Source organism: Mus caroli, chromosome 8 (genome assembly GCF_900094665.2).
Source record: "Mus caroli chromosome 8, CAROLI_EIJ_v1.1, whole genome shotgun sequence".
Taxonomy (NCBI): Eukaryota; Metazoa; Chordata; class Mammalia; order Rodentia; family Muridae; genus Mus; species Mus caroli.
Genome location: NC_034577.1, coordinates 99,564,283 through 99,579,353, shown reverse-complemented (window position 1 = coordinate 99,579,353; position 15,071 = coordinate 99,564,283).

Genomic DNA, 15,071 nt, shown 5'->3' with positions numbered 1-15,071 from the left:
CAGCCCTTTTTTTCTATACTCCAGGACAATGGTGAGCCTAGCTTAGCTGGCTTTGCCTTAGTATATTTTCCAATCTGGATGGTTACACGTACCCCCGAAGGTCTTCCGTGTATTCCCATGTGCCTGTGTGCACCTGGCTTTGCTTTTGCACGGACTCAGGGCTTATCTGCTATGTCTGGGCCAGTGGGTTCGGCTTTCCTTTGTGTGAACATTCGTCTGCCTGGGCCCATCCCCCGCCGGCCTCTCCCCCACACATTAACCTCAAATCTCAGCGCATGCTCCAGGGTCTTGCCTGCGTTGGCTGCTCCTGGGCTCGCAGCATCCCTGCCCCCTTCCCTCAGCCCTCTCATCTAAAGCAGCATGTCACTGCAATTTTATGGTCAACATTACAGACTCAAGCCCTCCTTTGAACCAATCGCACTGCACTGAATATGTTAAGGGAATCCAGGCTTTCTGAAAGGAGCCTGCTTCCTAAGCCCTACTGCCTGACCTCTCTGGGGCTGCCTCCATAAATCTGCCTCACCTGATGGGAGATGGGCTTTTTAGGATCTCTCGGGGTGCTTTGAGGCAGCAGTTCTATGAACTCCTTGCCACAATAAATAATGCTACCTGCAATATGTCTTTGAGAGTGTGTCAGTGGCGGCTGTCCTGCCATGCATTTTTAGCATTGTGCCGCCTGGAAGATAGATTCCAGATTCAGCATTTGCTCGTACTTAGTGCCAGATCCCTTTACCCTTTTGCCCCAGTGGAGTGACAGAGACCACAAATAAAATAAAATAAAATAAAATAAAAATAAAATGAGGGGGAAGTAAAAGCAGCCTAGGAAAAATGATACAAGAAGAGGGAAAGAGTCACACATACACTAGTGACTACCTGGTAATCTGATGGCAGAGGCTAGGCTGGACAGAGGAGGAGGCTGTATGGGGGCGTGGGAGTGGGGGTGGGGAGGAGTAGTTCTAGATTTCTCAGAAAGGAAGCAATGGACCTGGGGTAGCTAGAGAAGAGGCTTTTCTACCAGGCAAAGTGCCTGGGTAAGAGGAAAGCCCACGTGTAGATCTACCATCTATCATGAAGTACAGAGGCTCACAACTCTTTGCATGTAAGCATATCGGCGGCCATTACATTGGGTAGATTCTAGATAATTGGTCCAATGACACGGAGCAACGGATTTGGAAACAGCCCAGGGACAGCATCCGAGGGCACTGCTGTGTTCTAGAAGCTCAAGACAATAAAGGAAGTCATGGACTGCAGCTTAGAAAGAGCAATCAGCCCCCCCCCCCCCGCCCCAAATGGCCCTGCCTCACACATCTCCACACAACTGGAAATGAGAGTCCGTGCAGCCGGGTGAGTTTTCCTAGTTACCATCTCTGCAACTTGAGCTCGCCGGCAGTGCTAAAGCCAACATTCACCACTGCAGTGCCCGAGAATTTCCGATCCTTTGAAATGCCCCGAGTCCCAGGAAGTTTCTGCATTAATAACTTTGCCAGCCTGTATCTATTACGGCGGGAGAGAGCCCAGGAAAGGAAGAAAGCAGAGATGGCTTTGATATGTTAACATCGCCCAACGGTAGATGCTTTCATTTCACATACTGCATCCTCTTTTAGAGGTGATAAAATCCAACAATGCCCAGGCCTGGCTTCTGTGTGTACTGAGATCCACTCAAATCCTGCCTGATAAGAGAGCCCAGGACTGCAGCAGATTCCTGGACCTGAGTTTCAGGACGATATCCACAGGAGTCACCTAGGGATCTGATGGGGCAGAGTCTGGTTCAGGCAGTCTGACCTGGGCCTGAGCTGCTGCCGACGCTGCTGCCTGAACTACTATACTGAATGGGTTTAGGGACCACAGACATTTTACTGTGCACAGCATTGCTCTTGTCAAATGGCAGTGGATACTTCAAACCTGAGGGAAACCCAGGGTGTTCTTTTCATCCTTTATATTGTGTCCTAGTTATTCATATATTTAAAAAACCCACACATGCATCAAAACTATATAAAAATGACAAAACTTTCAATATTTCTTCTTTCTTTTTTCTTCCTTTCTTTTTTCTTCCTTTCTTCCTCTCTCTCTCTCTCTCTCTCTCTCTCTCTCTCTTTCTCTCTCTCTTTCTCTCTTTCTTTCTCTCTTTCTTTTTAAGATAGAGTTTCTCTGGGTAGCCCTGGATGTGTTAGAACTCACTCTGTAGACCAGGCTGGACTCAAATTCAGAGGTCCAACTGCCTCTACTTCTCAAGTGTGCCACTCTCTACTCAAGAGTGCCACGGCACCTGGCCACATGTGGTGGTTTGGATGATAAATGTCCTCTTAGCCTTGGACATCTGAATGCTTGGTCACCAGTTGATGGCACTGTTTTGAGAAGTTTAGGAGGTGTGTGACCTTTTTGGAGGATGCACACCACTGGGGGTGGGTTTTGAGAGCTTAAAGGTTTTTCTTCTTTGTCATTTTGTGTTTATTCTTTCTGTTTTTAGTTTAAAGTATGAGCTCTTAGCTTGCCGATCGGTTGCTTTGCTTGCCCGTTCCAACCCTTTCTTGCCACGACGGTGACGGACAATTTACCCCTCTGGAGCCATAAAGACTTCTTTCTTTAAGTTGCCTTGGTCATGGTGTTTCCTTACAGCAGTGGAAAAGTAACAGATACATCACATAACACACAGAGATAAGCCCAGTGTCCCTAAATGGAGTGCATCACCGCAGTAGAAGACAATGGACGAGAGTGTCCTTGAGATTCCTCATGAATGGCTTTGTGTCCATTGGCCTTCTGGCCTTGGGATCATAGACTGCTAGGTTGTCTTAGGTTTGTTTATGCAGAACATTTTGAGTTGGGGCTCAGGAGATGGACCAGTTGGTAAAGTGCTTTGGTCCCAGGCGTGAGGACCTGAGTTCTATCCCCACAACCCATATGAAGAAAAACAACAAAAGCCCAGCTTTGATAGCATATGCCTGTAGCCCTGGTGCTGAGGAGGCAGAGATAAGGGAATCCTTGGGGCTCTCTAGCCAGCTGAACTAGGCTACTAGGTAAGCTCCAGGCCGGTGAGAGATTCTGTCTTAAGAACAAAACAAAACAGAAAAATGCACACAAGCCTACACACACACACACACACACACACACACACACACACACACACTACCTTGAGTCACCGAGAGTCAATGCTACAACCTCNAGATTCTGTCTTAAGAACAAAACAAAACAGAAAAATGCACACAAGCCTACACACACACACACACACACACACACACACACACACACACACTACCTCTAGTCACCAAGATTCGATGCACCAACCCCTTTTTTTTTTTTTTTTTTTTTTTAGTTTTCTGGGTAATGTGACTCATTTCCAAGTCTGGTCATCCTGGAAGGGAACACGGTAGAGTCAGGTTTACAAGAAATTTGCATTGATCCAGCTGTGGAGCACCAGCTATGAGTGCGCCATGAATGGGGACCATGGGTTTATCTAACACACACCAGTTTAATCTCTGACACACTAAGAGTGCAAGCTAAGAGTAGCAACCCAGTGCAGAAGTAACAGGGCCCTTGCCGATGTGTTTTTAATGACACACAAGGCCCCTCACAGTTCATGTTGTCGTTGGAGCAAAGACACTCGGTAGCGTCTGGGAGATCTGGATGACTTGAAACCAAGGAGCTGAGAATGTCACCAGCCCTGGCAGTGAGATCGTCTGAGGCCAAGCCTCATCCTTATGAGCTCTCCTTTGTAAACTGGGCTCTCTGCCTGCTGAATACCTTTCAAAAACAGACCTTCTCGCCTAATTGCCTGGGCTGACCTATATTTAGAAACCTGAAATGTGCTGGTGTCTGGAGGAGCCAGAAAGATGCTGGAGTTAATCAGCAAATCAATCCGAGCTGACCCTTCGAGGACACCACGCTCCGAAGGTTGTTGGTCAAGGAGCTTTTGGAGGCTGGACTTAAAAGAACTCTCTGGTTTCCCTGAAACTGGGAAAGGAAAAAAAAAAAAAAAAAAAAAAGCTCTGCTACTTTCTGCAAGGATATATTCTCGGAAGAAAATTGGGTCTGTTCTAGAACAGCACTGGGAATTTCTCATGCCATGACCAAGGTCAAGGTTGACTTGGTTTTGCTTCGGCATACTCCCTTGGGCTATCTCATGGCTACCAACAGCCATGAAGACCACAGATGGGGAGGCCAACCCAGAGCCACTTTCTCAAGGGGCACTTGTACTTCAGGGCCTTTCTTTGTGCCCTTTCTCTATCTTATTCGCCTTTCCCTCTCTCTTAATAGCCTTTTGATCTCCTGGTATTATGGACTGTAAGTTTGTAGTTTAAATCTCTTCTTTTTTTTTTTTTTTAAATTCTGGGTTCTGATTAGGATAATTTTATAAAAGTTCAGAATTTGAAAAGTTTGCTGGCTACTCCAAACAGCATTAGACATTGCTTTCAGTTTACTCGAGCAGCGGGGTAACCATTCAGAAAAGGGCACTGGTGCCTTGCATGTGAGCAGCCTCAGGAATCCCCCACACTTACCTGTGCTCACTTCAGTATTGAATGGCTTCCCTGGGTTCACATGCTGGCTTGGCTGTGACTGCTAAGGATGTGAAGAACTAACCAGGAGAATGGTACCCAGAAGGGTTAGAGAACCTGGCGGAAAATATTTATCGGGTAGATAAACCATAAGAAAAGCAGGTAGATATTTTTTGCTTGTTTTGAGCTTTATTATTATTGAGATTATTGAGAACTTAAATTCCAAGCTAATTTTAAGGTTACGTTAAGCTATCAGGGCTGTACACATACGTATTTCTCATTCTCACAGTGACTGTTGTACAAGTAAGCTAGGAATAAGGGAAATTAAATAAAGTACAGGAAAAAAAATAAAGACCAAAACGTCATTGTCAAGTGTTTATCGAGTATTTGCAGACAAATTTCTGAGAGACGCACATTGTTGTCTTCAGGCAAGTTTGCATCCAGACTGACTAGATGAGCCGTAGTTGCTAAAACAGAAATGCACAGAAGGTAGAGCACAGAACGGGAAGACACAAGACGACTCAGATCTCAGAGTCCAGGGTCGAGAGGGGCAGAACATCAGCTAAGGATTTCCATCTCAGGAGCGGCTCCAGTAGGAACAAGGAAGGGCGGTCTAAGGATGTGTGATGTCTGGAGTCATGAAGTCCCATGAGTGCTCACAGGACACAAGGAGATTGGTCCAAAGCATCGGCTAGCACCTCTCTGGGGACTAGAGCATGTTGAGTTTGACAGTCTGGGAAAAGGAATGTACTGAACTAATAGGAAGAGAAAAACCTGAGTGTTATTTAATATTATTATGTTGAGGTTTTATTCATTTTTATTTGAGATTTTAATTCTTTTTATCGTCTGTGTTCAAGTGTTTTGTCCGCCTGTGCATCACATGTGTGAAAAGCACATGAAGGCCATAAGAAGATGTCGAATCCCCTGGGACCGGCGTAATAGAAGGTTGTAAGTCACTGTTGTTGCTGGGGGCCAAACCTGGGTCCTCTGGAAGAGTAGCCAGTGTTGTTAACCTCCGAGCAATTATCCAGCTCCTTGAACATGCTTTTTAAACAGAGGAGTACTATAATGAGAATATAGTTTGGTTAACTAAGAAAGGTGTCCTGAACTCTTAAGCCATGCTGTTCCAGGAACCTCGGAAATGATAATTCACCCTAAGAAAAGAAGGAGTTGAATTTGATAGAGTATGAAAATAGGGGTTGGTTGAGCCACAAGAGATGTCTGAGTAATAAATACAACAGTCTTGCTCGATCTCTGTGGGCCCATGGCCAAAAAAGTAAATAAAACTCAGGAGGAGAGCTGTTTTGTTAAAACTCTGTATATGACTGGGGAAGACAGACAGCAGGCCTTGAGAATCTTTCCCAAAGAGACAATGGGGAAAGAAGCTGAGGGGGGTGTGGTGGTGGTGGTGGTAGAACTCAAGACTTCTATCCCAGCAGGAAAGAGAGTCTTACCACTGATGTTCCCGGCACCAGATGAAAATAACGATGTTGGTTTTATTATCTTTAAGCTCTCTGACAACACTTATTCTCTGGGCTTGGTTGGGGGAATGGCTCAGTAAGGATGCTAGGATTGTCTGCTCACAGCCACAATTGGGGAGGCTAAGGCTGGCTGCACGGCCATATAGTTTTGTTTGTCACAGCTGGGATGGAGGTGATGCTACTTGTGTCCAGGAAGCACCTTTGAGGGGAATGTGGGGTGTTGTTAAATATTCTATACTGTGCAACCCAGCCCCACAGCAAAGAAGAATCCAGCCCCCAAATGCCCAGAGTAGCAAGGGTGACAGACTTGGATGCCCACAGAGGGGCTCATTAAGGAATTGTTTATGATGGCAAAATTTAGAAACAATTGTTTGCTTCCAAGAACACTGGTTAAACATATTATTCTTATCTGCATGCCCATAGTGGGCACTTTTCAGTTGCCCGCTGGAACCTAAGAATAGATGAAATTGCCCACAGCATAATGTTAAGTGAAAAAGATCCAAATATATACAATGCAATCATGATTTTTTTTCTAACACTAAAACATGCACACATTTGCCATATTCACATACAACCAAAGAACAAGAAGATGATGCTTACAAAATGCCAAGCATCCTATCTGTTCATTTTTTACATTTCCAAAGATCTTACAATAAGCATGAGTTAGGTCCTAATTCTTTTCCCTTCGAAGGTCCGAGTGATTTAAAACACAGGCTGAACTGAAGATGAAGTTGACTAAGAGACTTATAAATGTAGCTGTGATGCTTCAACCATCTGTGGCAGGAGGAAGTCGCTTTTGCTGAGGACCAATTAATGCATGAAGGGCAGGAGTCAGCTAAAGCTAGAAATTAAATAAAAGAGGACTGATAAGATTACTAAGAGCTACAGCAGGGTAGGGATGCAGGTAAGGGGTAGATGGCTTTCCTAGCAAGCACAGGGCCTTATGTTCAATTTCAAGCAACACACACACACACACACACACACACACACACACACACACACACATATACACACAGACAAACAGACAGACAGATAGACAGAGAGAGAAGGAGAGAGAGGCAGAGACAGAGAGAGACAGAGAGGGAGAGAGAGACAGAGATAGAAACAGGAAGATGAGACAGAAACAGACACAGACAGACAGACAGACAGACAGAGACAGAGACAAAGAGGGACAGAGAGCAAACTTAGGATATCTTAATAAACATTGCCCTAGGATGGATGGAACAGGCCCCAGTTGTCCATCTGGACTGCTAAATTCAGTCCTGTTTGACACAGTTTAAGAGGACTTGGAGTTGGTCCAGATGAGAACCACCCGGATAGTGAGGGGTTTGGGAATCGTGTTGTGTGACAAAAGGGCGAAGGACCTAGAGATGTTTAGTCTGATGAGAACAAGTGCTTACAAGAGATGTGAGAGCTGTGTTCAAATATTTGGAAGGCTGTCGCGTGGGGGAGGGACGAATGCGCCCTCCAGGGGCCCAGACCATATTGCTAGCATTGATGGCTGATGGCAATCAATAAATAGGCTTACACATCATTTCCCAATAGGAGGAGAAAACTTGCTGACATCTCAGAGTAGTTCAAAATAGCATGGCTGACATAGGCAGCAAACAGTGCTTCTTACTGACTTGATGGCAGAATGTCAGGACTGGTGTGGAGAGGACCGAGGATGAGCAAATGAGACGGCAGCATCGCTGCCATGCCCAGTGCCCGGTGCTCCCAGTAATAAGATTTGACAACTTCATCCAAGGCCAGCACTGTGTCCCATCTTTTGTCCTGTTGCTAACAGCCATGTTCCTTGTCCCTCTTTTGTCACCATCACCTCTATGGCTATCCTGATGTGTGATCTATCACATGTGGGGTTATTTTACGCTGATACTGCTTGGGGAGATGGCTAAAGTGCTTGCTTGTAAACACGAGGACCCAAGTTCAGAACCCCAGCATCCACGCAAAAGCTGCGGGCTCAGAAGCATGCCTATAACCTCAAAGCTGGGGAGGTGGAAACCAGAGCTCCCCTCTAGCTCAATGGTTCTCACCCTTCCTTACACCGAGACCCTTGAACACAGTGGTGACGCCCAACCATCAAACGATTTCCATTGCTACTTCAGAACTGTAATTATGCTACTGTTACGGATTGTAATTTAATTTTTTCTTTTTGAGATAGACGTTTGCTGAGGGGGTTGAGACCCACAGATAGAGAACTGTTGCTGCTTATTGGCCAGGCTATCTAGTTGAATCAATGAATTCAAGGTTCAAGAAGAGACCCTTGTTCCAAAGGAGATATGGTAGTGAATGATTGAGGAAGACCATCAATGTCAACCTCTGATCTCCTGATCTCCACACACATGCACACACCCAAACTTACATACATACACCATACATATACATTCTCTCTCTCTCTCTCTCTCTCTCTCTCTCTCTCTCTCTCTCACACACACACACACACACACACACACATCTTTTCCTTTCTCTTATTTTGCAGATATAGAAATGACAACATGGGGAGGTTGAAGACCTTGATCAAGGTTGGCTGATGAGTGGGATAGCTCTGGTTTGAAGCAAGCACTGAGACTCCTCAGAGGGACCAATAACAGCATCACCATCGCTGTTACATTTACAGGAGGGACCTTTCCACCAGGCTGCCTTTGGCCTTCATGTGCACTGTTGGCTGCACCAGGCTTCTCTCTAGGCCTACTGATCCTAAATGGAGATTTGGGACCCAAATGTCCACCTCCATAGTTACACGGACTTGATCTTTGAACTGAATATTCTCCTTGCTCCTTAGTCTCTACCTCTTATTTCTGCTGCCCCAGAGAATCCTGGGTACTATAGACAGGTGTGATTATGATCTTCCCTTTTAAATATAATAACAATGAGATTAAGAGATCTCTAGTGACTGGCTTAAAGCCATACAATTGATAAATGGAAGGACCCTGAATGGGCTCTTGACTGTTTTCTGGGATCATCCTCAAAGGTGGTTTGTAGAAATCTTGGTCTCCCAAATGATGCTTGTTTTAAAGTCTAGATGGCCCGATATTAAGCAGCTAACCATGACATCTCTGGATCTTCCCTCTGCTAAATGAGCATATACCCCCTGTCCCGCCATAAAATCACTGGGGACTATTTCTAAGTCTGTGATAGATCAAAGACATGAGACTCAATACCTTGCCTTATTGCAGGTGTTGTTCTAGTTGGTTGAAGAATTCAGAGAACACCTCTCACTTTCCATAAGTGAGAGGCAACTCTCTTGCTACCCTACCCTCAGCCCTCATGGGGTAACTTGGTCTTCAAATAGAGAATGTTTAAAATAATTCAACAACATGGAATTTCTCCTTGGCTTTTCCTGTCTGGTTAGAAAAAGAAAAAAACCTAAAACCTATGCGTAGTTTTTTTTTTTTTTTTTTCCAAACCTTTGAAGTCTTGCCCTGATTTTAGCAGTTCCTACGGTTCAGTTCCTGCCTGTAAGGCTATTAGACCTTTCACAGGCGGGGAAGGAAAATCCTCTTGATATTCCCTGAATTTCACCTTTGCCTGCCTGACTTCTGTGAATCCTGCTGTCTCGTTGGCCCATCCAAGGAATCTTCTCTTTTGGTGGTTCATCTATCACATAGTCTCCCAATCAAATGACAATGTAGATAAAAGAAACACACACATGCACACACACACACACACACACACACACACACACACACACACACACACGCATGCGCACACTGCAGTACCAGGTATTGGGTGGGGGGGAAGGCACTGAAACGCAAGCACAAACACAATGGTTTTATTGTAGGAGGCTTCTGCAGCAAAGAAGAAAGAAAACAACTCAGCAAAAGAGGGGAAGGAAGGTAAAAGCCTACCAAAGGCAAGCTGTCTAAGGAAAGAGTGTTTTCTTTGTATGCATTACCATATGCTCAAAGATCATTTCCCTAGGAGGTGTCTGTCACTGCCCACTCGCTTCCTGTTTATGGTTTGCTGCAAGAGAAGCTTTTAAATCCATTTGCCGAACCCCTGGGAATTGCAAGGGGGAAGAAGGTGTTGCCCCTGAAGAAGATGCACAGCTTCAAAGTCAAGGGTAAGTGAGACACAGTCTCCTCTATGATTTCATCTACCATCCACATGCCGGGCTTGGTGTAGCACCTTCTGAGCTCTAAGTGAGGGTTGCCAGCGGCTGTTCTATGCCAGCCAGTTCCCTGTGAGAGGCTTTCACCAATTCCCTTTTCTTCAACATTTTGCCACCAAGAAGGTAAATGCCAAGAGCTAAATAAAATAAAACAAAACAAACAAGCAAACAAACAAACAGAACTCAGGAGCAAAAAAATGAGGTGGCAAAGTACGCTATCAAAGGCAGCAGCAGGTCTTGCATGCAAGGGCGGTTTTCTTTGTAAACTTGTTTCTTCTTTTAAAAAAATAATTATTTTCATTTTTATCTATGTGGTGTGTGCTCATGTGAGTGTGTATGCACACTTGTATGCAGGAACCAACAGAGTCTAGAGGAGGGAGTTGGATACCTTGGAACTCTAGTTATTGGCAGTTGTGAGTCTGTAGGCAGTGAGAACCAACCCCAGGCTACTGTGGGAGGGAGGCAAGTGCTCTTCATTACAAAGCCGTCTTCTCCAGACTGACATCGTGCCATTGGACCCCACAATCAGCTCAAATCATTGAGGAAAACCAACCCAAATGTGGAGAAAAAAAACAGGATCCTAAACAATGCTATCTGAAGGTGAGAGGCCACTAGACTTTCCTTATAGACATTCTTAGCTTCCTTTTGTAAATTCTGCCCCCTCCATTTCTGTCTCCCTGCATCTGGTTCTTTACCCTACATCATTGACTGTTTATATCTGTTGATACCAAGATGGTTATCACCTTAAAGTTCGAATAAAAGAGGGTTTATTCTGGAGTCAACTATTACTGACCATTGCCTGGGAACACAGATTTAAGCTAACCAAATACCATGAGTTGATGTACTAATACTTGAACGGAGTTTTTATAGTCACAGAACAAATGACAGACGCGATGAAGGCGCTTTTCAGATGCACTCATGGAAACAGTAGGAGGGTGGGTCACAGCAAAGTGGAGAAGTCTGTTCTATACCTCAGAAGTCATCTGGAGGAGCCCAGCCTTCAGGTTTGTGGAAACTCTTGGTCTGTTAGCACTTGGTCTGTTAGTTTTCAAGAAAAGAATGTTAGGTCATACGGAAAGATGGACCAAGAATGCTTGTTACGGGAGTGTGATGGGTCATCTTGGTTGTTTCTTTGACTGGATCTAGAATCACCTAAGAGATAAGCCACTGGGCATACACCGGGTAGATTTTTGGTTATAGTAATTTTATGGGTAAACAACGCTGAGACATCAGATTTTATTAACAAACTGTTGGCTCTTCGCTGGGCATGTTCTGAGCTGTTCTAACCTGACTCATCTATTAATAACCAGATAGAGATCCTGTTACCTGCCAACAGAGTCTTGCTATCTTCCACAAGTGTGGTCTGGGTGAGCTTTTCTTGGCCATATATGCTCAAGGTCCATCCTCATTTTCTTACTCAGGTTCTTCCATGAGGGATGATCCACCTTAAACGTGAGCAGTGCCTTCTAGTGGCCACCCAGACAAAAGGAGGCCCAGGGGAATTGCTTCATTGCCCGCCATGTTGTTGGCAAGTTACCACTGCTGCTAGGTTCTCTCACTGCTTCTGAGCTTTAGATTTCCAACATGGACTGCAGACCAGGAAACCCTCAAGCCTTCAGCCTCAGGCTGGGACTACTGAGGCCTCCAGACTCAAGTATGGAATAGCTACTGGGTTCTTAGCCTATCCAGAGTGAAGATAGTGTCACCAGGCTACCCAGACCATATCATGAAATACACACACACATACACATGGGTGCAAGTGCATACACACACACACACACACACACACACACACACACACACACACGTATGCACACGCATACAGACATACAAATATATACAGACACATGCACATATAGATACACAAACATACATATACACAGACACACAAACATAGACACAGACACTGACACAGATACATACACTGACACAGATACATACACATACACAGAGACACAGACACATACAGGGTGCATGTGCACACATGCATGCATGCACACACACAAACATACACACATAGATACATAAACACACACATAGACACACACAGACACTGACACAGACATGTACACACACACACACACACACACGCACAAGCACGCATGCACAAAGACACAGACACATACACACACAAGCTGCAGAATAATGCTGAATTTAACTTCTCAGCTGAAAGCTAGGTGATACTTGGGAAGCAGAGATGGTTCTGGAAATAATACCCAGCCATGATCTTGACACAGGTAGAGAAAGTCTGGCTGGATGATGACTGCTGGAGCTCACTAAGTTTCCAAGCTGAGATTTCTGAGTTTCATCCTTGCCTTCCCTTTAAACAGGAGCTTACAGTGAGGCAGGCGGGGGGTGGCGGGGAGATAATGTCTGGCTCCAATATTAATCTTGAATTCATTCCAGTCTTACCTGCTAATGTCACCTGGCAGAGCCATAGCCATTGCTGAGCCCCTCCCTCCCATCCAAGTTTATTTGTTGTGGCTATTTTACCAGCTATTGGCTCAACACACTCCAGTCAAATATTCATCATTTAGCTCTCTGGGTAGACCGTATCTAATCAGCACAGGAGAGAAAATAGCATAATTATAGATGCCGGATGCCATTATACTCTGAAGAAATTAAACCCCCGTCTCAAGCCGACCAGCAGTTGCTGTGATTGCATCGCCACTGGGGTTACGGAGAGGTTAGTGGCCATTCGGGGCCAGCGGTACCTTGTAGGAAGCCTGACCCAGATGAGCCCTAAGGAGGGCCACTCTTGCGCTCACACATTTGTAGCATCAAAAACTCATCAACTGGCGGCAAGTAAATTAATCTTTTATTGTTCCCAGGATTTGATAAATGCGAGGGGCGATAAAGGGAGGCTCTTGCATGGAAATGGAGGGGACAGTAAATAAACGGACCCAGAGAAGCCCAGTCTTGGAGCTGCTGGCAGGAATCTCCACTCCTGGTTTCTTTTCTAGAGCCCTTGCAGCTGGGCTGACCAAGCAATATTGACAATTGAGGAGAGAAGCAAGGCTGTTTTCCCAGGGAGGCAAGCTCATCCGTAGGGAGCCGCCCTCACAGGAAACCCTGATATCTGTGGAAGATGCTTTTTAAAACAGGTCAAACAGGAGGCATGTATTAACCCGGGTCCTGTCCATAAGTAGATTCAATGGGTCTCGCATGCATACGTTTCTACATTGGCAATGCTAAGCAGTAGTTTGTTTGGGGAAAGTGGTAAGGTCATCCAATCGTGTTACACTACCAGAGTGCTCCCAGCCTTCTGCCTGTGGGAACAGGCTTCTGGGAAAAGCTAGGACTGTGGGGTCAGCTTCCTCTCAGTCCTCGAAGCCCAGTCTCTTCAGAAACATCTCCATGGATACCAGCACTTGTCCGGATAATAGGATGACTCACCTTTAATCTATGACACAGCATCTCTCCCTTAGACCTAAACCCTTGGTCAGCTGCCCCTACCCACCCCCCGCCCCCATCCACTGCCAAACACTGTTGGTAAGAATTCAAAAATGTCCAAAGATGCAATTAAGCTTTCCTTATTACTATTGGATGACAGATCTTCCTCCTCCTCCTCCTCCTCTTCTTCTTCTTCCTCTTCCTCTCTCTCTCTCTCTCTCTCTCTCTCTCTCTCTCTCTCTCTCTCTCCTTTTTGGCTAATAATACTTCTGAGGTTTGGATGAGTAACTAAGAGGAAAGGCAAACTCCTCCTCGTCCATCCTGCTGCCGACAATTAAGAAACCTCAAAGTAATTTTTGAAAATGTCAGCGTCTCATTTAGCAAAAGGATAAATAATAAATGAAGCGTAATCACTGTCCTGTGCTGGTGGTACAGCTTCGCGGTGTCATTAGTAAACTAACGGTATAATATCTTTGTGTCACAGTTTAATTATATCTTGTAATTAGTTTCAGCAATGGATTGCGTGGAGTCAGGCCCCCTGAGCTAAACAAACGGTAATAGAACTTTCAGCGTCCTGCATAAATCAATTATGAAAGTGTCCTTCGTTATTTGAAGCTTGTTTGCTGTAATTTTATGCACCAAGCTGCGGCCAACTGGTCCTTCTCGCCCGTGGAGGGCAGCTCACCCCACCCTGTGATTGCCTGCAGCTGAGCCTGCAGTGGTGCCCACACACAGCCTGACTGGCCAACACACTTGTAAGACTACTCAGCAATCAATGTCTGGCAGGGCAAGGCACTGAAAATGGGGGGTGTAGTTTCAGACGGTGGGGATGGGGTTATGCTAGGACTGGGGCAGGTAATAGATGTACCATGTGCAAGCGAGCAGGGAATCAAATGGGAAAAGATGTGAGAGCCTGGAAGAATGATGCTTTCTGCTTCCCCGAACAAAGATGAGAAGGTTAGGAGCATCAAAGGCCAAGCAAAATTGATGAATATGGGCAGGCAGACGTGGTACACGTCCCTTTATCATCCACCCTTTCAACATCCCTGCTCTCCCCACGAGGTTGGAATGAGAACCGGCACGGGTTACTTGGCAATAGGGAATGGGAACGGAGAATCCACATCTTTAATTGGGTCTAATTCAGGTCCTACAGAGCTCGGGAACTGTCAAGGGCTTCTGAGCAGCGTCAAGGGCTAGCTGTGGTCACCAGGCCTGGATGGGAGAGTCACGAGTCCTGCTGGGGAAAGCTAAGAAGAAACTCAGGGGCGGAGGGTGGGTTAAGTCCAAATGCCACCAATATGTGTGATCGTCTCTTTTTTGATCAAACTATAAGGCATGGCAGAGAGTGGGGGTGGGCCCCACATTCAAAGTCCCCATCGAGTCATCTTTGAAAGTAAGCCTAGTGCCTCACCGGCCTTTCTGTTTATACAACAATTTACAGGTTTAAACGGATCCCCGCTTGAAAAAGCTGACTGAATTGTGAGCACTTCAGCAAATTTAACAAAAGAAAGAGCACAGGCAAGGAAAAGAGAGAGAGGGAGAGAGACAGAGAGACATGGGGGGGGCGGGAAGGTCCAGTCCTTAGACTGGTGTGCT